A 12,652-nucleotide genomic window follows, 5' to 3' on the forward strand; every position below is an offset into this window, starting at 1 on the left:
GGTTGGGAAGTGTGATAAAGATAAAAAATTTTATACTAATTAAATGTTTTATAATATAAATATATAGTTTTTGTTTTATTAAATGTTTAAATATTATATGTTTTATAATAAATTGTATAAAATATAAGTCGTTGTGTAATTATAAGTTTTTACTATTTTTTACAGGTTCGATAAAACAAAAATAAACTTGGCATTGCAAATGGGATTAAGATGATTCTTGGACCTGTAGAAAGTTGATGTTAATATCTACAATATTGGTGACAAGCATGAGATAAAAATCTTCTTATAAGTAGGATCAAATTAAGCAACAATTAAAGTTACCAAAGAAGTGGCAGTTTTACCATGCTCTAGTATTTTGACCATATCTCTCAAATTACTTGGTCAAATGGTTAATAAAAAATACCACAATTCAAACAACTCAGATATCTACATGTTTGTTTTCGAGTGGAGAAGCAAATTCGGATGGGAAGATTTTCAAAAGTGATGTGTATTAAAATATTAATTTCTTGGAACACCAATGAAGACTTATGTGTAAAAATTAATATTTTATTTGTGGTTGTCTCCCCAAATTTGGCTATAAATAGGGGTGCATTGTAATGTATTGAGATAGCCCTCATTTTATGAACAAACCTTTGAGTTCATAATATTTCTCTCTTTGTTTTTCCTTTATTTCTTCATTTAAATATAATTAGCATGTTAAATTTATATTCAAAGTTTTACACTTTGAATAATGAATAGCTAACTTCCCAAAGTTGAGATGAAAAAGTGAAACTCTTGGCATGATAATAAGGTTATTAAAAGGTAAGAATCTATGTTTTATATTATTTAATCATTATTTATTGTTTATGTTATATTTATTTATTTAAGTATTATTATACCCTACTTATAAGTGGGAGTTTTGATTTATTGTTGCTATATGTTACACTAAATTCTTGGAACCATTTAAATGTTAGTTTGGTATTACCAACCATTTAAAGTGGATGCCTTGATTTATTATATGATATATCATAATATTAATGTCTTTGTACCATTTAAATGTTTGTTTGGTTTTACCAACCATTTAAAGTGGATGCCTTGATTTATTATATATGAATATATAATAATATTAATTTTTTGGTACCATTTAAATGTTTGTTTGGTTTTACCAACCATTTAAAGTTGATGACTTGATTTATTATATATGAATATATCATAATATTAATTTCTTGGTACTATTTAAATGTTTGTTTGGTTTTACCAACCATTTAAAGTGGGAACCTTGATTTAGTGTTTACAAATATATATATAGCACAATAAATACTTGACAACATTTACAAGTTTTGGTATATATTATTGTGGGGACCCGGACGCTAATTCATGTCTTAATCATTATTAATATCAAATATAACAATTAAGAAAAGTGGGACTAATTTTTTTCTTTTTAAATATAAATGAGGAAACGTAATGTAATCTAATTAATATACATGTCAGTATAAAAGTAAAAATCATGTACTACAAGTTTCTATCTCAACTAGGTTCAACATCTATACATCAAGTGCTGAATCCTATCCTGCTTCTGTGCCCAGATCTCCACGCTAACTATAATCTCTCATCTTCTTCCTGATCCTGATCATGTCCCACCTGTTGTCAAGCACACATACAAACAAGACAACAGCCGGATAACTCCGGTGAGAATTACATTCTCAGTATAAATCGTGTATACATGCATTTCATATAAACGACTATAAAAACATGAAATCGATATTCATAACATGTATCAAATAAGAAACATAAATCAATATAACTCTGAATATAACAGGTATCAAATCCGGCACATGAATCAACATAAACTCTGAATCACACTTCGTGACTCATGGACTCTGACTCGACTCGTCCTAATCTAGGGATCCCGATCGGAATAAGAACATACACCCACCTACACTCCCGATCGGGGTGGTGGTATGTTCTTATTCACGGACTTTGGCCCTTTCCATATCGAACATCAGTAATAGAAGAAACTCCAATTCTATCCACTTCGATATGACAAAACATCCGGTGTCTTGACCTATCTGTCACAGACTTTGGCACTCTTGCCAAATCACTATCTCATAACAATTTGCAATGTGCCCGTGACGATTTCATCACTATCAGGCACTCCTGTCACGAGATCAATCGTCTCTGCCTAGGCGTATCCACCTATGACTCAATACATAAATCAATCACTAAATCAAGGATAACAATTTCATTCAATTGTAATTATCAATGCAATAAAGTAAAGTATGTGATTTTGGGAAACTCAAGTCAATCGGACTCGAGTTGTGCAATCCCGCATCAACATCAATTTATACCTTTCTCTTCTCGGTCTGACGAAGTCTCGAAGTCAAATATGTCCATATCAAATCTGAAATGACAATATCGAATATGCTGTATCAATGTATAACCCAATTCAAAATCTGTTCTGATCAATACTCAAATCAAACATAATCTGATCCATATCAACGGTATCATGATACAATCTCAATCAATAATGAATCTGATCAAAATCAATCTACTGATGTTTCGACGGCATAACAATACAGTCTCGGTAACCCCGTCAATCTCAACATCACAGATATAATACCACAACTCATAATCGATATCAATACGAATCAAAATCTTCAATAATAACAAGTCTAACATAAAATATGCGCAATCCCAATCATATTGCTTCAGAAAATCATAACAATTATATAAACAGTCCGTTCTTCAATCTAACTTCAAATATATACTGATCAGTATACCCAGAACACAATATATCGGTCAAATCACAAATCCCCCAATATCATAATTTCAAATGATACTATAATTCAATAAAACTTACGTCCTGTTGGAGCTCTCGTTGCTAGGAACTCAGTACTGCAGTCGGATTCAAAATCTAACGGACGAACTTCAATATAAAGGCGTAAGAATTTTTTTGAAAGATTCTCGATTTCCTTTCTTCTTCTTCCCCGGTTTTCATGCTGAGGAGTGAATTATACATATATATATATCCTTTGCATGCCAAGAAAACGTGGCTCAATATTCATGCTGCACGTCACACCGCGGGTGCGCTAGCCCTTGGACCGCGGGTGCGCTATGCGTGTTGAATCACTTCCATAATTTCAGAAGGCAGACCGCGGGTGCGGTGCATTTTTGACCGCGGGTGCGGTGCCCCCTCTGTCCCAACACCGCGGGTGCTGTAACTTTCATGGCGCGGGTGCACTGACCCTGCTGTATCACCAAAACTCAAATTGCAACATCACCTTTCCATGTCAGTTCTTCCATTCCCTTATTCATAATATGCGATAACTCGAAAGTATTAAGCTAAAATCTCGGGCATTACATTTCTCCCCTCCTAAGCTCTGATTTCGTCCTCGAAATCACAAGCAATCACTCGTATATCACAGGTATTCATATCAAATACCAAACCAGATACCAGAAAGAAGTATATACAGGAGTTAAGTAGAAAACTTGCCCCAATGAAACAATTCTAGAATCTCTATTTCATTCCAGATTCTGTCTTCTAAATAGCTTCCTTGATGCCCTAACCATTCCTTTGAATTTTCAACAATGGAATAGTCTTCGTTCTGAACTATCTTTATTCTACTGATTCTGATTTCATTCTGGAGTAATACTTCAAGAAATATAATATCATAATATAACTCGAAATAACTCTGATAACTTAATCTCAACATATTGGCTATACAACATCCGTATATCCCAATCACCAGCTCATAACAAATCAACATCAACAGCTGTTATCAATTCTGTTTATTCTGAGCTGTCGTCATTCTTCCTGTCTCAGCTTCCCTTTCTCGCTCATATCTCTGATCATATCAGGTCCAATTTCAGGAACCTCAGAGATATTGTTCTAGGAAAGAAGGTAATCCGCACTCCTTGTCGTACCATACTTCAAACGATGTTATTTCAATACTCGTTTAATATAAGTTGTTGTCCGAAAATTCACGTCGTGACATAAATCTGTCCACTAGTGCTAAAATCAAACACTACAATTCGACGCATATTGCCTAAATTCCGTATAATCCACTCTGACTGTCCGTCAGTCGGTGAATGATATGCAGTACTCAAATAAACTCTCGTACCCAATTCTTGCTGTACCCTCTGTCAAACGTGCAAAGTCAACCAAAATCATGGTCAGATATAATCAGCTCCCGTCACTCGGTATAATCTAATCACTTTTCTGACAGAAATCTCAGTTATCTGTACTCTTTCATGTACAAATTAGTACTCGCAGACTAGATCAGTCTGTCACTCCTAACTCAATCAATGTCTAATTCCGAGAGGAATGCGATAGCTTCATCATGATATCCCCGGAAATGTAATCCCATTTCCATTCAGGAATCGATAAGCTATATAACCAATCTCCTGGTTTCATTCTTTCAGTCTTCATATGTTGGCAATTCAAACGTTTTAGTATAAACTCAGCCCTATTGTGGGGACCCAAACTTAATTCAATTCTTAATCACTTTCTGGGAATAATTATTCAATTAAAATAATCAGGGTCTAAATTTTTTTTTAAATATGAGAGTACGCAGCATATGAAATAAGTCTTATCTCATTTACAAGATCACTATTCAGATCTAAGTACAAGTCCTGTACAATCATAAATCATAATAACTACTGTTTCTTCACTACATCTCAGGTGATATAACAGATATACTCCTAAGTCCGGATCTCCACGCTAACTGTCTTCTCTCATCCTCTTCTTGACCCTGATCCAGCCCCACCTGTTGTCATGCACACATACAAAACAAGACAACAGCCGGATAACTCCGGTGAGAATAAATCCCAGCATAAACAATGTAAACATGCAATTATATAAAAACATAAATAAACGCATAAATAAGATATCATTAACATGTAACAACTCAACAAACATGAATGATATAAACACTGTAAATCAACATGTCGTATCAGACTCAACTCAACCGACGCGTCGTTTCAAACTCGACTAAACTGACGCGTCGTCTCAGACTCCACTCAATTCTAATCTAGGGATCCCTGTATCTGAATAATGATAAATATACAGAATCTCAGTCGATAGGAATGAATCAATCCCTAAACGTCATCGATATAATTCATATATCCAGTGTCTGGGCGAATCGGCCGCAGAATTGACGAATCAGTCGAAGATAGACGAATCAGCCAATGACTAGACGAATCAGCCAATAAATAGACAAATCAATCAGTAACTGGGCGAATCAGCCAATGACTCAATACATACAATGTCTATGAATCAATAGACCATACAAATCAATCTCATCAATTACAAGTATCAATGCAATAAACTAAAGTATGTGATTTAGGGAGATTCGAGTCAAACCTCACTCGAGTTGTGCAATCCCAACTCAACATTAATTTATACATTTCTTTCTGATACTCTGACTCTGTCGAAGTCTCGAACTCAAAGCCTGTCAATACTCAATCTGACAATAACAATATTGAGGGTACGGCATCAATACACCACTCAATCAATACTTGATATAATCAGAATTAAATCAAATTCTGTATCAACAATATAATGTCATAATTTAAATATATCCAGCACTACCATATCAGTCAGATATCAATTCCAACACCTCATAATCGATAACAATTCAATTCTGATATCAAATCGACTCCAAAACTACTCCGAAAATCATAACAATTTCATATGGTATCTGTTCTCCAGTCCGATTTCGATTATACGATGTCTAACATGACAAGAACATCATATATGAATCATATCAGATTTTGACAATGCCATAATTTCAAATCATATCAAAACGTAGCAAAACTTACGTCCAGTTGTAGCCTACGTCGATAGGAACTCAATACCGAAGTCGGATTCAAAATCGGACGGACGGATTTTATTAAAATCGCAAATCTATGTTTTAGAAAACTTTCTCTTCCCTTTCCTCGATTTCCTTTTCGTTCCTTTTCTTCTAAAGGATTAAGATGTACATATATATATATATACATCCACGCACATGCAAAAGGACGAGTGGCTCAATGTGCATACTGCACGTCGCACCGCGGGTGCGCTATACCTTGGACCGCGGGTGCGCTCGGTGTATTGATATACATCAATTTTTCCAGAAGCAAGAACCGCGGGTGCGCTATGCTTTATACCGCTGGTGCGCTCACCTTACTGTAGCAACACCGCGGGGGCACTCTGTCTGGTACCGCGGGTGTGCCGTCTTCTTTCACCAAATACATACCCTACTGGCCAGTCACCGCGGGTGCGGTAGAATTTCTTGGCGCGGGTGCGGTCTCTCTTTGCCAAAACACTCAAATTGCAACGCCGCTTCTTCCCGTCTGTTCTTCTATCGCCTTATTCATAATATATACCAATTCATAAGTATCACACTCAAATATCGGGCATTACATTTCTCCCACTCTAAGAAATGATTTCGTCCTCGAAATCACAGACAATCATCTCCTAAGTAATAAGATTCAATGCAATAAACAGGAAGAAATAATAGAAGCTGAATTAAATACTCACAACAGAGCCATAATTCTGGGAATTCCTGTCTCATATCAGATTCTGTTTCCCAGGTAGTTTCTTCAATGCCATGTTAACTCCACCGAACTTTCACAAGTGGAATAGTCTTCGTTCTGAGCTACTTTTCCTTCCGATCAAGAATCTGAATCGGCTTTTCGAAATAACTCACTGTCTCATCCAACTCGGCCTCATTTGGTTGGATGACATGTGAAGCATCAGACAGGTATTTTCGCAAGAACAAACATGAAAAACGTCTTGTATCCCGTATAATGAAGGCAATTAAAGCTAGTCGATAGGCACGATCTCCTATCTTCTCAAATCTCGTACGGCCCAATATATCATGGAGATAGTTTCCCTTTCTTGCCAAATCTGACAACTCCTCTGAAAGGTAAAAAACTCGTCTGAAAGGTGAAATTTTCAAAAATACTCAGTCACCAGCCTCAGATACCAACGGTCGTCGTCGGATATTGGCATAATTGGCTTGTTCGTCTTGGGCTGCCTTCATTCTCTTCTGAATCAGCTTCACTTTTTCAATCATATTTCTAGTCATGCCACGTCCGATCTCAGGAACCTCAGAGATATCATTCTAATAAAGAAGGGTTTGACACCTCTTTCCGTACAACGCTTCGAAAGGGGCCATCTCAATACTCGTCTGATAGCTATTGTTGTACGAAACTCTCCAAGTGGCAATATATCTTGCCAGCTAGTGCTAAAATCAAGCACTGCTGCTCTCAGCATATCTTCTAATGTTTGGATCGTCTGCTCAAACTATCCATCGGTCTATGGATGATATGCAGTACTAAAATATAACTTCGTATCTAAAATCTGCTGTGAATTCTGCCAGAAGTGCGATGTAAACCGAGGATCATGGTCTGCTACAATCGACTTCGGCACTCTATGCAGTCTACCTACCTTTATGACATAAATCTCAGCCATCTAATCATGTCTGTACGTCATCTTGTACAGAATAAAGCATGCGGATTTGGTCAATCTGTCAATCACAACCCAAATCGCATCGCAACCTCTGGAGGAACATGGTAACTGCGTCACAAAATCCATGGAAATGTGATCCCATTTCCATTCAAGAATGGACAACTCTGTAACTATCCTCCGAATTTCTTTTTTTCAGCCTTTACCTGTTGGCAATTCAGACATTTGGATACAAATTTAGCAATATTCAACCAGATTCAACACATCACTCATCGGTACTGATCTGCTAACTCATAAAACCGCAAATATCTAACACTGATATCCATCTCGGCCAACTAATTACGGTTTAATTCTGCTAAAATCAACAGATACATCATCTTAAGATATAACACATCCTGAATAAAATCTGTCTCCACCAGGATTCACCATTTCACAATTTCTGATATCACGTCAAGATTAAAATCAATTTCTCTGACTGAAATCAAATCTAAAGTCATATCTGGGGGAACATCAATAACTTTCATATCATTGGTAAATCAGCCAATGATAGACTCAACTTCAGTAAATAACTTGAATACATAAGGAGTCTCTCTGCTCCTTTCTGTGATAATCATATCATAGATAGTACGGATTATCAAAGGAATTCTCAATCTAGAATCCTTATCGTACAATATTCATCCTTTGGCCATCTCAGGTTCGATTCTGACCATCTTCTGGAACTAATATAGGGTAGCTCTGTACTTGGTCAGCATATCAATATCAGTAATGCAGTCCCAAAATCAGACAACACTAGTACAATTCCAGCTACCAGACGATCTAACTCAATCTCATTCTCATCCTATTGTAGTATACGATATTTTACAGAACTCACTGCTATAAAAACTCTCCCCAACCAGTAAAGAGATGTACTACAGTAGATAAAAACTCAACAGATAATGCATGACTCAATGCAAATCGTTCAAAATTAAACATATGGGAAGCATCCGTATTCATCAACACAAAAGCTGGATAACTATATCAAGAAAAGTTACCTGCAACATCATCATCTGGTGCTTCCTAAGCCAGCTCCTCAGTCAAAGCAAATACTCTGGCCTGCTGTCTAGGAGGCTGGCCAACTGTCTGACTTCCTCCTGGCCTCTGCTGTGACTGAGATGGTGCTGGCTGAAATGAATGAACAGCAGCTGATCGCCTACTCCACTGTGCCGCTGATCCAGATGATTCGGCTCCCTGGGATCTTTGAGAATCCTTCTGTGCACACACTCTGGCAAAATGTCCCTGTTGTTTGCAGAAGTGGCAACTACCAAGTACTCCTTGGCATTGCTCAGTGAAATGTCTCCCTCCACAATTTCCGCAGTAAGCTCCGGTATAACTCTGTTTGGAACCACTTGAGCTAGAAGAACTGCCGCCAGACTTCTTAAACTGCTTTCTCTAGCCTTCAGAAAATCTTTCTTTCCACCACTGCTACTATCACTCTCAAATCGGGGAGATGGTTGCTGTGGTCTCGGTGCGGGAGGAATATCTGCAGCTCCTCTCTGCCTTATCAGGCCCGCTTCAGCGCCTTTTGCTCAATTCATGGCATCAGCAAAGTTATTCGGTCGCCCTATGTTCACCAATGTAAATATATCGGGATTCAAGCCATTGATGAACTGATCAGCAACGACTTCGTCATTTCCAGCCACATGTGGAGCAAACTTCAACAGGGTAGAGAACTTGGTCACATATTCTTCAATGTTCAGCTGACCCTGTCTCAAATTGGCAAACTCCGCCCCCTTGTCTTTCCTGTACGACACTGGGAAAAATCTTTGATAAAACTCAGTTTTAAATACATCCCAAGTAATAGTCGTACCTCGATGCTCCAAGGCCCTCTTCATCGTAATCCACCAGTTCTTTGCAACATCAAGCAACTGGTGCCCAATCAATTTAATTCGGCACTCATCACTGTAATCCAGTGAATCAAACAGCATCTCAATGTTATCTAACCAACTCTCACATTCAACTGATGTATCAGTACCCTACAGAGTCGGTGGTTTGAATGACTGAAACCTTTTCAATAACGTTTCCATCGGAGTTGCTGTCACATCCATTGGAGGATTCGATGTGCTACCCTGTTCTGGTATTCTTCGAGGAGGCATATCTGATAATCAAATGGATTAGCACCCCAATCCAATAAACATGTTTCACTTCAGTTCCCTCCTCCGATCATCTTACTGCTGATCGAGAATCGGTTCAAATTCGTTCCCCATAATACATATTACACAATCAAATCAGATAAGTCAAGTAACATGTATTATATAAAGCAGTAAAGCATGCTAGTAATCACAAGCAAAGAAGGAAAACTCAATCTACCCCGCTCACTAGCTTCTATCTCAGTCTAAAGGATCTATTGCTCTGATACCACCTGTTGTGGGGACCCGAACTTAATTCAATACTAAATCACTTTCTGGGAATAATTATTCAATTAAAATAAACAGGGTCTAAGTTTTTTTTTTTTAAATATGAGAGTACGCAGCATATGAAATAAGTCTTATCTCATTTACAAGATCACTATTCAGATCTAAGTACAAGTCCTGTACAATCATAAATCATAATAACTACTGTTTCTTCACTACATCTCAGGTGATATAACAGATATACTCCTAAGTCCGGATCTCCACGCTAACTGTCTTCTCTCATCCTCTTTTTGACCCGGATCTAGCCCCACCTGTTTTCATGCACACATACAAAACAAGACAACAGCCGGATAACTCCGGTGAGAATAAATCCCAGTATAAACAATGTAAACATGCAATTATATAAAAACATATATAAACACATAAATAAGATATCATTAAAATGTAGCAACGCAACAAACATGAATGATATAAACACTGTAAATCAACATGTCGTATCAAACTCAACTCAACCGACGCGTCGTCTCAGACTCGACTAAACTGACGCGTCGTCTCAGACTCCACTCAATTCTACTCTAGGGATCTCGGTATCTGAATAATGATAAATATACCGAATCTCAGTCGATAGGAATGAATCAATCCCTAAACGGCATCGATATAATTCATATATCCAGTGTCTAGGCGAATCGGTCGCAGAATTGACGAATCAGCCAATGACTAGACGAATCAGCCAATAACTAGACGAATCAGTCAGTAACTAGGCGAATCAGCCAATGACTCAATACATACAATGTCTATGAATCAATAGACCATACAAATCAATCTCATCAATTACAAGTATCAATGCAATAAACTAAAGTATGTGATTTAGGGAGACTCGAGTCAAACCTCACTCGAGTTGTGCAATCCCAACTCAACATTAATTTATACCTTTCTTTCTGATACTCTGACTCTGTCGAAGTCTCAAACTCAAAGCCTGTCAATACTCAATCTGACAATAACAATGTTGAGGGTACGACATCAATACACCACTCAATCAATACTGGATATAATCAGAATTAAATCAAATTCTGTTTCAACAATATAATGTCATAATTTAAATATATCCAGCACTACCATATCAGTCAGATATCTATTCCAAAACCTCATAATCGATAACAATTCAATTTTGATATCAAATCGACTCCAAAACTACTCCGAAAATCATAACAATTTCATATGGTATCTGTTCTCCAGTCCGGTTTCGATTATACGATGTCTAACATGACAAGAACATCATATATGAATCATATTAGATTTTGACAATACCATAATTTCAAATCATATCAAAACGTAGCAAAACCTACGTCCAGTTGTAGCCTACGTCGATAGGAACTCAATATTGAAGTCGGATTCAAAATCGGACGGACGGATTTTATAAAAATCGCAAATCTATGTTTTAGAAAACTCTCTCTTCCCTTTCCTCGATTTCCTTTTCGTTCCTTTTCTTCTGAAGGATTAAGATGTACATATATATATATATACATCCACGCACATGCAAAAGCACGTGTGGCTCAATGTGCATACTGCACGTCGCACTGCGGGTGCGCTATACCTTGGACCGCGGGTGCGCTCGATGTACTGATATACATCAATTTTTCAAGAAGCAAGAACCGCGGGTGCGCTATGCTTTATACCGCGGGTGCGCTCACCTTACTGTAGCAACACCGCGGGGGCGCTCTGTCTGGTACCGCGGGTGCGCTGTCTTCTTTCACGAAAAACGTACCCTACTGGCCAGTCACCGCAGGTGCGGTAGAATTTCTTTGCGCGGGTGCGGTCTCTCTTTGCCAAAACACTCAAATTGCAACGCCGCTTCTTCCCGTCTGTTCTTCTATCGCCTTATTCATAATATATACCAATTCATAAGTATCACACTCAAATCTCAGGCATTACATTTCTCCCCCTCTAAGAAATGATTTCGTCCTCGAAATCACAGACAATCATCTCCTAAGTAATAAGATTCAATGCAATAAACAGGAAGAAATAATAGAAGCTGAATTAAATACTCACAACAGAGCCATAATTCTCGGAATTCCTGTCTCATATCAGTTTATGTTTCCCAATTAGTTTCTTCAATGCCATGTTAACTCCACCGAACTTTCACAAGTGGAATAGTCTTCGTTCTGAGCTACTTTTCCTTCCGATCAAGAATCTGAATCGGCTTTTTCGAAATAACTCACTGTCTCATCCAACTCGGCCTCATTTGGTTGGATGACATGTGAAGCATCAGACAGGTATTTTCGCAAGAACAAACATGAAAAACGTCCTGTATCCAATATAATGAAGGCAATTAAAGCTAGTCGATAGGCACGATCTCCTATCTTCTCAAAATCTCATACGGCCCAATATATCATGGAGATAGTTTCCCTTTCTTGCCAAATCTGACAACTCCTCTGAAAGGTAAACAACTCGTCGGAAAGGTGAAATTTTCAAAAATACTCAGTCACCAGCCTCAGATACCAACGGTCGTCGTCGGATATTGGCATAATTGGCTTGTTTGTCTTGGGCTGCCTTCATTCTCTTCTGAATCAGCTTCACTTTTTCAATCATATTTCTAGTCATGCCACGTCCGATCTCAGGAACCTCAGAGATATCATTCTAATAAAGAAGGGTTTGACACCTCTTTCCGTACAACGCTTCGAAAGGAGCCATCTCAATACTCGTCTGATAGCTATTGTTGTACGAAACTCTCCAAGTGGCAATATATCTTGCCAGCTAGTGCTAAAATCAAGCACTGCTGCTCTCAGCATATCTTCTAATGTTTGGATCGTCTGCTCAAACTATCCATCGG

Source organism: Primulina tabacum, chromosome 16 (genome assembly GCF_025594145.1).
Source record: "Primulina tabacum isolate GXHZ01 chromosome 16, ASM2559414v2, whole genome shotgun sequence".
NCBI classification, from domain to species: domain Eukaryota; kingdom Viridiplantae; phylum Streptophyta; class Magnoliopsida; order Lamiales; family Gesneriaceae; genus Primulina; species Primulina tabacum.